The sequence below is a fragment of the Cynocephalus volans genome, chromosome 13, assembly GCF_027409185.1.
Source record: "Cynocephalus volans isolate mCynVol1 chromosome 13, mCynVol1.pri, whole genome shotgun sequence".
NCBI classification, from domain to species: Eukaryota; Metazoa; Chordata; class Mammalia; order Dermoptera; family Cynocephalidae; genus Cynocephalus; species Cynocephalus volans.
The window spans coordinates 19284566-19297998 of record NC_084472.1 but is presented as its reverse complement, the minus strand read 5'-3'; positions in this window follow the sequence as shown (position 1 = coordinate 19297998).

The following is a 13433-nucleotide window of genomic DNA, read 5'->3' as shown; positions in this document are numbered from 1 at the left end:
TAAGACATACAAAGAACTTTTAAAACACAACAATAAAAAACCAAACAGACCAATTAAAAAATGAGCCAAAGACCTTAACACACACTTCACCAAATAAACATATTGATATGGATTGAATATGTCCTCCCAAAGGTCCACATATTAGAAACTTAATCCCTACTGTGACAGTGTTCAGAGAGTGGGAAATTCTATTACGATAATTGAAAGGTGGGGCCTTGAAGATGTGATTAGATTGTGAGAACTGTACCCCCGTGAATGGACTGATATATTCATGGAATAATGGGCATAGTTCTGATGGTTTAAAAGGAGAGCACATGAGGAGGTTAACTCTCTTTTGCTCAGCCATTCTCACCATGTGACACTCTGCATTGCTGTAGAGTCTCCACTAACAAGAACAAGTCCCTCACCAGATGTATTCCCTGGACTTTGGTCTTCCCAGCCTCCAAAACTGTAAGCAATGAATATTGTTTTTTTACAAATTCCCCAGTTTCACGTATTTTTTTTTGAGTGTTAAGAATCTAATTGTCTTTTATTAGCAATTTATGAATTGGGCAGCATCTCATCTACATAATAGAAGGAAGTCCAATGAGCTGAACAGTTATGGGTTTTATAGGTAGAAAAGGCTGAAGACAGCAGAAACAAGGAACAAAAAGCAAATTGGTTCTTTCAAAGTTAATTTTCTTATAGAGAATCTCAGCCTAATGGAATTTGGCTATCATTGCTACCAAGACCTCAAAGATCCATTTGCTTGCCATGCAGTAGGCAATCGTATTTTTTAAATAAGAGACAGAGATGGACTAATACACACATGATGGCAAATAAGCATATGAAAAGATGTTCCATGTCATATGTCATTAGTGAAATTCAAATTAAAACAACAGTAAGACCCACATATAAGAATGGCCAAAATTCAGAACACTGGCACCACCAAATGCTGACAAGGATGTGAAGCAACAGGAAATCTTATTCTTTGCTGTTGGGAATGCAAAATGTTACAGCCATTTTGGAAGATAGTGTGGCAGTTTCCTGAGAACTAAACATACTCTTACCATACGATCCAGCAATCATGCTCCTTGGTATTTATCCAGATGAGTTGAAAACATGTCCACACAAATACTTGCACAAAGATATTTATAGCAGCTTTATTCAGAATTGCCCAAACTTGGAAGCAACCAAGTGTCCTTTGGTAGGTGAATGGGTAAATAAACTGTGCTTCATTCATACAATGGGATATTCAGCGCTAAAAAGTGAGCTATCAAGCCATGAAAAGACATACAGGAATCTTAAATGCATATAATTAAATGAAGGATACCTATCTGAAAAGGTTTCAAACTAAGATTTCAACTATTTGACATTCTGGAAAAGACAAAATGATGAAGACAGTAAAAAGACTAGTGGTTGCCAGGGGTGTGTGGGGGAAGGGCAGAGAGACATGAATAGGTGAAGCACAGAGGATTTTTAGGGCAGTGAAACTACTCTATACAATACTGTAGTAGTGGATAGATGTCATTATGCATCTGTTCAAACCCACAGAATGTACAACACCAAGAGTTAACCCTAATGTAAACTTTGGGCTTTGGGTGATAATGATGTATCATCATAGGTTCATCAATTGTAAACAAATGTACTGCTCTTGTGGGGGGAGGCGTGTGATATATGAGAAGTATCTGTACCTTCTGCTCGGTTTTGTTGTGAATATAAAACTGCTCCAAAAAAATAAAGTCTAATAAAAAAATAAGCAGTAATAAAATAATGATAATTATAAACAAAGCAAATAGAGAGGTGTAGGAATTTGGACTGAATGATAAATTGGTTATGTTCAGTTTTGCTTACAGAACTTTTTTTTTTTTAAAAACAAACTATGGGTTTGAATAGCAGAGTACATTAATTTATTGAATATTCAAACTTTCGTTATGGTCTAATTATTTCCTATGTAAATCTAAAATTTCAAATTTGGCTGTAAGTTCTTGAAGGCTGATACCATATCTTACTTTCTGGTATACACGTATCTTTTAGCGTGTTAGTGGGACAATGTAGGAATTCAGTAAATATCATTTAAATGTTTACAAACACACAATGAATGAATTTATTGCACATTTAAAAACAAAAGTGCTAACTAAAAGCAAAATAAAAGTGCTTTGGCTTCATCTATTGGTCAATAAAACATAAATTAATTGGGTTCAACTCAACTTGAAGTTTAGAAAAATAATGTGATTTGCTTGACAGAATTCATTTTTAAAAAATGTTTTTACTGGAAAAAATCAAACAAAAACAAAGTAAACAATTGCATGAGTTCATGTTTTAATTTTTTTTAAGTTTTAGAAAATTTACTTATTTTATGAATTAGTGAAGGTCAAGATTATTGCTATAAAAATGTCACTGTCATTCATTTGTATTCTTGTATGCTTTCTTTTTAAGGAGAAATTGTATTACCAGAAATTGCACTTGAGCTATTGCCCATCCCACCTATTCCACAATCTATAGTGAATAGCTGTATTAATTTACTTTTTTAAAAAAGTTTTTTATTATGGAAAATTTCAAACATACAATATAGAGGGGAAAAATAGTATAATGAACCTTCATTTATCCTTCACTGAGCTTCAGTAAATATCAACCATGGACAATTTTGTTTCATCTACACACTAACTTCTGCCTACCTTATTTCATGTTGAAGCTAATCCTAGGTTTAATATCATTTCACTTATAAATGCTGCAGTACATATATCTCTAAATATAATAATTATTATTACACTTAAAAATTAATAGAAATTCCTTAATAGCATCAAATATTCAATTCTTGTTTAATTTCTCCAATGATCACATAAAAAAAAAGTTGCTTTGCTTGAGTTAGTTTTCAGACAAGGTCCACACATTGTACTTGGTTGGTATATCTCTTTTTTAAAAAAAAATTTTATTAAGAATATTCATGAAATACAAAGCTAATTGTCTCCCCTCATGCCCATGGTATGAGGGCCAGATTCATGCTGGGGGCATACCCCTTACCAGAAATTACATTTGTACCCCATGTCCCCACCCAATTATCCCCCAACCTCCCTCCCCCTCCCCCTGACCCCCCTACACCCTTTGTAGCCCTAGGAATGTTCCCTCCCTCTGTAAGAACACCTCACTACTGTGGTCTTTCTTTCCTTCCTTCCTTTCACTTTTGCTTCCACATGTGAGTGAGCACATGCAGTATTTATCCCTCTGGACTTTGCTTATTTCACTCAACATAAGTTTCTCCAGGTTCATCCATGTTGTTGCAAGTGGGAGTATTTCATTCTTTTTGATGACAGAGTAGTATTCCATAGTGTATTTATACCACAGTTTCCTTATCCAATCATCCATTGATGGACATTTAGGTTGGTTCCATGTCTTGGCTATTGTAAACAGAGCTGTGATGAACATGGGAGTGCAGGTATTTCTTTGACATGATGATTTCCATTCCTCTTGGTATACACTATCAAACTAAAAAGTTTCTGCACAGCAAAGGAAAGAACAGAATGAAAAGACAACCTACAGAGTGGGAGAAAATTTTTACTAACTATGCATCCAACAAGGGATTAATATCCAGAATATACATAGAACTCAAGCAATTATACAGTAAAAAAAAATGACCCAATTAAAAAATGGGGAAAGGAGCTGAATAGATATTTTTCAAAGGAAGACATACAAATGGCCAACAGCTACACGAGAAAATGCTCAACACTAGTCATCAGGGTTGGTATATCTCTTAAGTCTATAGATCCCTCTTTCTTTTTTATTTGTTTTGTTTTGTTTAGATCCTTTAATAGAATTCCTAACTTGAAGGTGGTTACAGGCCTTGGAAAATTACCTAATCCATTCTCTAAATTTCATGTCAGGCAAGGTCTTACCTAAATTATCTTGGACAGGGAGGCACCACCTGAGAAAGTTTCCATTTTGATGAAATCAGCTCTCTTGGGGTCCTTTCTATACTGAGATACCTTTGCGGAAGGGAGGTATCTAAGTTAATTTAATGTGCACAATAGATTGTACTGCTGGAAAGACCTCTTATTTGCTCCAGCTCTATTAATTAGGATTAACTTGCCCTGCTAATCTGATAACAAGAGGTTTTCTTTGTTAGATGTGAGGGGTTACTATGAAAGTACAGAGAACCCTTCTCAAATGGAAGAATTTGTCCAGGGATGAGGTGTCCCTACTGTGGGTCTCTGAAATTCTTACCTTAGCCAGAAATTCAATTAAACAGTGTTTATATGATCCTTTATATTATCAAAGGGTAATTGATGTTTTCTTTAGAATCCTGGCCAAATTCCAACCCTGATAAATACTTTCTACTTCCCTAAATTTCCCCTGAAATTTCAGATGGATTCAGTATCCTTAATTACGTGTCCCAACCCGTTGCTTGGTGTTGAAGTTGACCTATTAAGCAGCTGCTGCTTTTGGCCCCAGAGGGACCCAAGTTAATTTGGCAAACAAATGTGTGTTTGTGGGTATGAATGATGTTAAGGGTTCTATAACTTGAACATCTTTTAATATGAAAAAATTTAAAACGAGAGAGAGAGATATAATCATAATGAAAGTATGGGCCTTTCATTTGCTTGGCAAACTTTTAGGAAGTTTGTATGGGTGAGACATTGTTCTAGGTGTTGTGGGGGGTACAAAGATGAAGTAGATAATAATTCTTGCCTTAGAAGAATGAATAGTTTAGTAGGGTGGATTTTTAAATAATATTAGGCAGTGTTACCCTTTAAAAAAAGTCTTTGTTATAGTGGACAAAAATTTGAACAAGTTACCTCTTTAATCTTAGGTTTTCTTGTCTGTAAAATGGAGGTAAATATCTACCTCAGAGTGTTTTGTGAACATTTTATGATTTAAAGCACTTAAGATATTGCCTGGCACATAGTAAGTGCTCAATAATAGTTACGTGGATTTTTAAAAATGTCACTTGGGTCAAGGCTAGGAAAATGTTAATGCCACAGAAGACTGTTTTGGGTTGAGCATACAGATTCAGATATCTTGACTCTCTAGGTTATACAGAACCATGGGTGGACAGCTCACTCATTCCTTAAATGCCAGGATTACAGGAGAATTCCACACCCAAGTGCCTAGCGGTCTCTAAATCTTTCATCTACTAGTTCTCTGGTAAAGATCATAAAGTCAGGAGAAGGAATTGGTATTCTCCTGTTCTCATTATCTAATTTAAAATCCTGAGTTGTGTTAGGGGCTGAAATTTGGAAATTCAGACCTTTAATGCTGTTATAACAGGAGAAAATAAAAACTTTACTGTTTGACATTGGCATATATTCCAAAGTCCCTCCCTATTTAACGAGCTTTAAGCTTTAATATGAGACATAAGACACATAAGGAAAAAAGTATTGCCACAAGGCTAATGATGACAACAGCTGCCAGCACACCTTCCATCAAAAGCAAGTGAAGACTTGAAACAAACCTGAGCTCCAGTTTGTTTTAGAAGCATCACTGTGACATGCCTGTGCCGGCAGAGGCTCAGAATGCATTCCTTAACACTAGGACACCAAGATGTGCTGGATGCCAGAAGCCCAGTGGTAATAAGAGAGGAATTGTGAAGCTTCATTCAGATGGTGTTCTTTCATTGTGGGCATACTGGCCCTCAAAGTTTGGTGCAGGGAGCCACAAGAAAGAATTGACCAGTTCCTTTCCTTCGTTAAGGGTTATAGTCTGGCTAATTCATTCATACATACCTTCATCCTTCAGCATTTATTAACTGGCCATTATATTCAAAAGCACTGTGTTGGTGATTAAAGCAAGGAAAATAGTGTATTTAGGACTGACAGTAGATTATAAACTTCATATTCTATTCTTTGTGTATTTTAGAGAAAATCTACTGGGATACTTTAAATCGAATCAAATCAACAGATGTACATAATATGACTACAAAAAAACTAGATTAGATTCTCTTATACTGAGAATTTACTATGTGCACCATTCTAATGTGTGTACCATTCTAGGTACTGAGTAAATCCTAAAAAGAAAATGGATGGACTCTAAGTGGTGTGGGAGCAGACTACTTCATCAGCTTCACAAAGAGGAATCTGTGTACGTTTTTCTAGGAAACTTACTCCGCTTATAAACCTATCATCCCTCTGCTAAGTCTTAGCTTCCTACCCGTGTATCAGGTAGCTAGTTCATTCTAAAATCCCTAAATTTGCAAGTTGTGATCTCAACCTTCATAGTTGTTTGTGAGCTTTTCATATACATTCTTGCTGTGACACTTCCCTCCCTTCAATTTGAGTGACTGGTGGTAACTCATCTTCCCCTTTCAGCAATTTTTCATATTATAGTTCCACAAGTATCTATTGGGATATACAGTATATATTTGGTGTCTTCATTGCAGACAATATTTGTCTTTCACATTGCAGAGTGAGAGGGAGCCTTGGGAAAAGTTTGTACAAACCTATTAATATCTGTGCTATCCATCAAAGTTTTATAGGATAAGGAATGGTTTACATAGTAAAAAATGTGCTGTATTTCTAACTTCTAAAAGTCGATGAACAAACAGAGGTTTTATTAAACTATTATCATCAGGTTGATATGCTAAGACAAAATTATAAATTTTGTTCTCTGAGAAGCCAGTTTTGTTCATTTGCAGTCATTCTTCTTTTTCTACCATATCCTTAAGACAATAGGTAAATTTTATTTAACTTCTCCTCCCTATTTCTAGCCAATTCCATCATGCCTTGTAATATACGAAATCTGCTCCTATTGACTCTTTCTACATGGTCTGCCTTTACGTGTCTTTTTTGATGTCCAGGTTTATTATTCATATTTCTTTCTATCTTTGGCAGTTCTATTTGCTAGGCATTACACTTGGCCTTTTAGCATATATCAACAACGATGTGATTTCTGTTCTCAAAGTGTAAGCACTTTATTGGGGCAGATATGAAATATGCCTTTTGGGAGAAGTGGCTCCTGCCAATATTTCTTTCATGGAATTTTCATTTTATGAAAGGCCATGAAGGTCTTAAGATTTAATAAGTGTAAATAGCATTGGAAAACTAGGCACATAAAAAGAAAAATTTCTTTAAATGATTTCATCATTATGGAGTGATTCAAAATACTAGACAGTGGCACAAACTTCTAAAACTATAAGCGTACTTCAAAGTTCACGGAAAAATGTAGACTGTGGTAGGGGCAGTGGCAGCAAGAACAGCAGCAGCTGGAGCCCTCACCACCTCAGTTTTAACTGAAGGAAGGGAACATCATCTCTGATTGGAGGAGCCATGGTCCCAAAAGGGTGGAGAGAACCCGTGTTGCTCCCTTCCTCCCCCTGTTATCTTGCTGTTTGGTTTTAGAGAGGGTTTAGTCTCAGGAAATGTGTAGGAGAGAAGTCCAGCTTCCTGAAAAGAAAATTGAAAAGAGAGCCCAGTATACCAGAAGTACCAGAGAGACACAGAGTGGGGGTTGCCTGGGAAGAAAAGCCATATAGTTGTCTATGAACTCCTAGGCTCACCCTTGACTTATGCAGGCACAGATCTGATCCTAAACAGCATACCAAAGACTTTGGGAACTGAAATAAGGAATAGAACACAGCCTGAGTTTCAGACTTGTCATTGGATGGTACACACATGGAACAGAGCTGAACACCAGGAAAATCTCAACTTGCATAAGAATCAACAGATGCCAATCCCAATGTGTCACAGGGATTATAATTATCTGATAAAACATGCTCAAAAAAGTAAGGGCATACATTCTTGAAAATAATGGAAAAATAGAAAGTCTTAACAAAGAAATGGATAATATAAAGAACTAAATGGAAATTTTAAAACTGAAAAATACAGTGTATAAGAAAACATTTTCAAAATGGGCTTAATAGCAGAATGGAGATGACAGAAAGAGGAATCAGTGAATGTGAAGATAGAGCAGTAAAAATTATCCATTCTGAGGGGACTGGCCAGTTAGCTCAGTTGGTTAGAGTGCCAGGGTCACAGGTTCAGATCCCCGTACTGACCAGTTGCAAATAAGTAAGTAAGTAAGTAAGTAAGTAAGTAAGTAAGTAAGTAAATAAATAAATAAATAAATGAAAGAAAGAAATTATCCAATCTGAAAAAGAAAGAAAAAAGACTTTAAAAAATGAACAGAGCTCCAGAGATGGGTGGGATAGTATTCAAAGACTTCATATTTATGTTATTAGATTAAATTCTCAGAATAAAAGGAGAAATAACGTGGGGAAGAAATGTTATTTCAATAAAGGCTGAAAGTTTCAAATTTGGTGAAAGACATAAATCTATAGATTCATGAAGTCTGGTGAATCCTAAATGGGACACAACCAAAGAAATCTATGCCCAGACATATCACAATTAAGTTGCTAAATCTAAAGCTAAAGACAAAGAAAATGATTTGAAGCAGGAGGAGAAAAATGATATATTGTTCAAATGGCTACTGTTTTCTTGTCAGAAACTGTTTATGCCAGATGATAGTGGAACAGCATAAAGAACTGTCAACCTGAATTCTATATCCAGAGAAAATATCCTTCAGGAATGAAGGTTAAATAAAGGCATTCTCAGATGAAGGATAACTAATATAATTAATTACCCATAGTCCTGATCTAAAAGAATTACTTAATGAAATTCTTTACACAGAAAGTAAATGATACCAGAAGGAAATTCGGAGCATCAGGAATGAAGGAAGAGCAAAATGACAAATATCTGGGTAAATATAATAGACTATTTTTCTCCTTTTAAGTTCTTTAAAGTACATTTGATAGCTGAAAGGAAACATGATAACATTATCTGATAGGTTTTTAATGTACGTAGATGTAATATATGACAACTACAACATAAAGGGTGGATGGTAAAGGGATCTGTATTGTGGAAAATCTTTTTTTGTGGAAATCCTCATCTCTTTTGCATACTGTTAGTATGGCCTTTCAGCTGATCTTGACTACTCCAATCCCAATTACTTCCCTTTCAAACCAACCTCCACACTGTAATTTGATGATCTTCCAAATTTTTCACATTTGATCATGCTGTTTTCCTGCTTAAAGGCTGACCAGTGTTTCTCTATTACATACGAAACGGAATTCATGTTCTTCAGCTGGCCTTTAGGACTTCAAGAGCTGGTCCTAATCTGCTGTATTGATTTTATTTTCTGTTAACATCTTTGCCTTACACTCTATAGGTGTTCTCACCTTTCTCTGAATATAGAATATTCTTTCAGGTCTTCATATTTTGCACATCCTATTCAATTAGCTCGTAGTATCCATTCCTTTCTCCATTGCCCCTCTCCCCTACCCATGGTGAATTCCTTCTCATATCTTCAAATTCCAATTCAGATGTCACCTTCTTTGTGAAAAAAGCCCTCTGATTTCTCTTCCCTGATACATTATGTCACTATAGAGCTTTTTCCATAATTGTGACAAGGTAGTGAAAGTATTTGCTTATCTATTTTGTTCAATAGAATGTGAGCTCCTTGAAGAGAGGGACTGTTTATTTCCATATATTGAATCCTTACCCAGTGCCTGAAATAATAAACCCCCAGGCAATGTTTGTGGAATAAATGATTTATTGACTAAAAGAGTTAATGCACTTTTAGTAGTTTATCACTTACTCTGAATGTGAGTAACTACCCTGGGAGAATCTGGCACATTTATAATTTCATAAATTTCCCTTTATAATGAATTAAGTGCCTGAAAGAAATTGTGAAACTCTTGTGGTGCAGCTTGTTCCCTTCTTATTCATAGACTCAGGCCAGGGCATTGGAAGAAAGTTATGACTGTAATTATTAAGCGTTCTTCTTAGAATCCTAAGCATGACCAACTCTTTGACATATGCAAAATTAAATCTCGCTCAAAGCTCAAGGAGTATTTCTCTCCATTAATAGCCTAATAAACTCTAGCATTTCTGTATCATAAAAGTACCTCTTTAATAGGATCTTGCCCAAAGTAGATGCTCAATAAATACTTGTTAAATGAATTAATTTTTTTCCTTATTTAGTGAGATTATAATAGCAAATGGAACTTGTGCATGCATTCCCCTGTGTATCTATGTGTGAATGTCATCCTGCAACTCTTAGGATCACAGAATACTAGACCTAGGGCCTTTGAGCCTATCTTGTTCAACATCCTCAAGTTACAGATGAAGAAAAAGGTCTAGAGAGATGAGACCTTGCTAGAGTTGAGCCGAGTAAAATTGCAGTTTTTATAGGTCAAAAAAGGTCTGAAATTGGTAATTTCACTTGTTGCAACAAAAGAAAAGTCAAAGTGTACATTGCATATCAGGATATAAGATTCTCCCTGAGGGTAATAAGAAGAAAGGAATTAATGTCTAAAGTAAAAATTAAACACCAAATGTGTTAACTTCCGAATTGTAGAAGGATGATTTCCCTATGGCTTTACTAGTTACAAATTATCAGGGATACATCTGGATCATAGGGTTAAAGGTAATGGTTTGCACTGAATGTCAGGTTGGGAAACTTGTAAAGAAATAATTGATTAATTTTTTAAAAATCTCCTGAGCTATAAAAAATTTCTCACTGAGTATTTTAAGAACATGAGTTCAAAACCTTTTGCCAAGTTTAACTAGTGGGGCTCTATTTCAAAGAACTAGAATTTTTCAAAGGATTCTTGTTCCCTGAACATTCTAGATCCTATCTAAGTAAAGAAATGTAACTGAAAGTAAGGATGATTTTATTTACTCTGTCCTGCCTTCATGGGAAGCTAGGCTTACCAGGGGGACATTTGATTTTCAGAATGAACTTTCAACAGGAAGTGGTCTGCTCATCCATGCATGACAGAAGGGGAATGTGCCCTGAGATGATGATATTTTTACCTAAGAAAGGGTTTTGGCTCAGGGATTTCTTTGGGAAATTTCTTTATGATATTTTCCCCCTTGAAACATGTGGTGTAGTTGGCACTTTTTCTTTATAAACACATACAATTAAACCTAAGCCATCCTGTGAACCATTCTCTCTTTGTTTTCTCTTGTTTCTATAGCCTTTCTATCAGAAGAAATGTGACATTAGTTTAGGGCCATAAAAATCATCATGACCTTAGAATATTCAGAGGTTTCTAATCTTAGAATTTGGGCCTGTGATGATGCACCCATAGATGAAGTGGAATACAGATGCAATTCCCTGGACAATCAGAGTAACTGTGTTTCTTTGTTTTACTTTTGGATTAGATAATTACTTCAGGTCTTACCTTTGCCTCAAATGCTTAGGTAATTATTTCTGCTCTCTGTTTTGCTTTATGTTTACTGAAAATACCAGCAGTGAGAAATGGTTTTAAAATATGTCTCATGTTTCTGATTTTCTTAATGAACATATTTGAAGACAGACTATCTGATTAATTTCATAGACAGTTAAAATAAATATTTTATGGCTTTCTGAAAATATAACCTATGTTTACAAGCACAATCCATAAATTCCATGAGGGTAGGAATTATCTATTTTGTTCATTATCAGATCCTCAGCATCTGCTACTCTGCCTGGTACATAGTAGGGGATCAATAAATATTTATTGAATAAGTTAATGGAAATAGAAATATTGACATTGAACTCTAAAAGAGGATGTTACTAGACTTATAAAAACTAACTTAATGAAATATTCCATTATGGAGGATATAAAAGACATAAAAACTGTTAAAAACAAACAAACAAAGAAAAAACAAACTCCCCCCAACCCCCGTTATTCTGATATAAAAGGGTCTAGGGAGGCAAGTGCCTTTGGGAAGATTTAACCCAATTCTTGCCTTCAAATCTGGGTGTCTTTGAGCCTTAGAATCTGAAGAAAACTTTAGAAGTCATCAGGTCCAATTAGTTATTGACAAAAAGTCATTCAGCCTTTGGTTGATCACCATTTATACTATAGTGACAGGGTTCTCATGAATTAATAGGCAACACACTCTTCTATGGGAAAATTCTGATTGCTAGAAAGTTTTGTCCTTCTATTGGGCCCAAACTCACTTGTCTGTTACTTCCATACACTGGCACTACTAGTACTGTTTTCTGGGACTGCATGTGATAGGTCTGATGGTGAACCAAGCCAGACTTGACTTAAGGTCTGATGTCCTCTATATCTGTAGTAATCTAGATTTATTTTGGGGTAAAGCCCAAACTAGACAATAAGCCTCTCCAATTTTTGCCACATAAGTCTGAATTAGCATGCTTAGGTACCACCTAGTGATTTTATCTCATGTATTGTTTGTGTGAATGTAAATTGACAACACTTCTTTCCACAGCAGTTTGGCCCTACATATGAAATTGTACTGTTTCATTCAGAAATTCCATTTTTAGGGATTTACCTTAAAGAAATACTTTCAAAGTTGTACAAAAATAGATAAGCAAAGATGCCTTTGGATGATCCAGGATACTCATTATAAAATTTTTTAAATGATTTAAATTTCATTAATAGGAAGTAGGTAAATAAACTGGTTACATCCACTCAATGGAACAGAGTCATGAAAAAGAATGAGATAGAGCTACATATATCCAGTTGAAAGATGTTCATGATGTAGTATTAAATAAAAAATGAATATAAATGTATGACATGATCTCATTTTTGTAAAATAATAATATAATATTACATCTATGTTAGTATATCATAGAAAACTTTGAAAGATTATATACCAAGCTGTTGACACTAATTTCCAAGGGATAGCATTATGATGGACTCTTAATTTTTACTTAATATATTTTTGTATTCTTTAAATATTTTTAAGTGAGCAGGTATTACCTCTATAATCAGGAAAACAAAACAAAACAAAACCCAAAAAACAAAAACAAAAAAATCCCTCCAGACATTTTAAAATGTCACCTGGAAGAATTATAGACTGTTAGGAGTAGAATAGACCTTGGGTTGAGTAGGAAGAGTCTTTAGAATTAATCTAATCTAACACCCTAATTTTACAGATGAGAAAACTGAGTCTTACAACTGTGAAATGAGTTACCCGAAGTAGTCAGTAGCAAATCCATTTTTAGAAGCTGGGTTTAGTACTCTTTGAATTATACCACAGTGCCTTTAAAAAGCAGTACAAATTTTGACAAAAATAAAATAGAAAAGCATTTAATTATAAATGTCTCTATATTTCTTTTTTTAAAAAATGTCTCATCATTAGAGCAATATAAAAGAGTAACAACTTCACAAATTATGCTGGGTTTTTAAAAAGCTTGAGTGCTACTTTAGAGATGATTAACAACAATGTTCTTAATATCAGAAGAAAAAATTAAAGTCAAGTGATTTGTGGAAGATTATATAATACACTAGCAGAAGAGGTGGAACTAGGATCCTGGTCTCTAGATTCTCAGTGACTCTGTTAACTTTGCCACATTGCTTCCTGCAAGTTGATGTGCATTTATTAAATATCTATCACTGTGCTAGGTACTGCTGCCAAAAATATACTAAGCACAGTCTATACCCTAGAAAAAGAAAATAAAACGTGCCAATAAAATGTGTATTCAAGAGACTTCAGCATAGATAA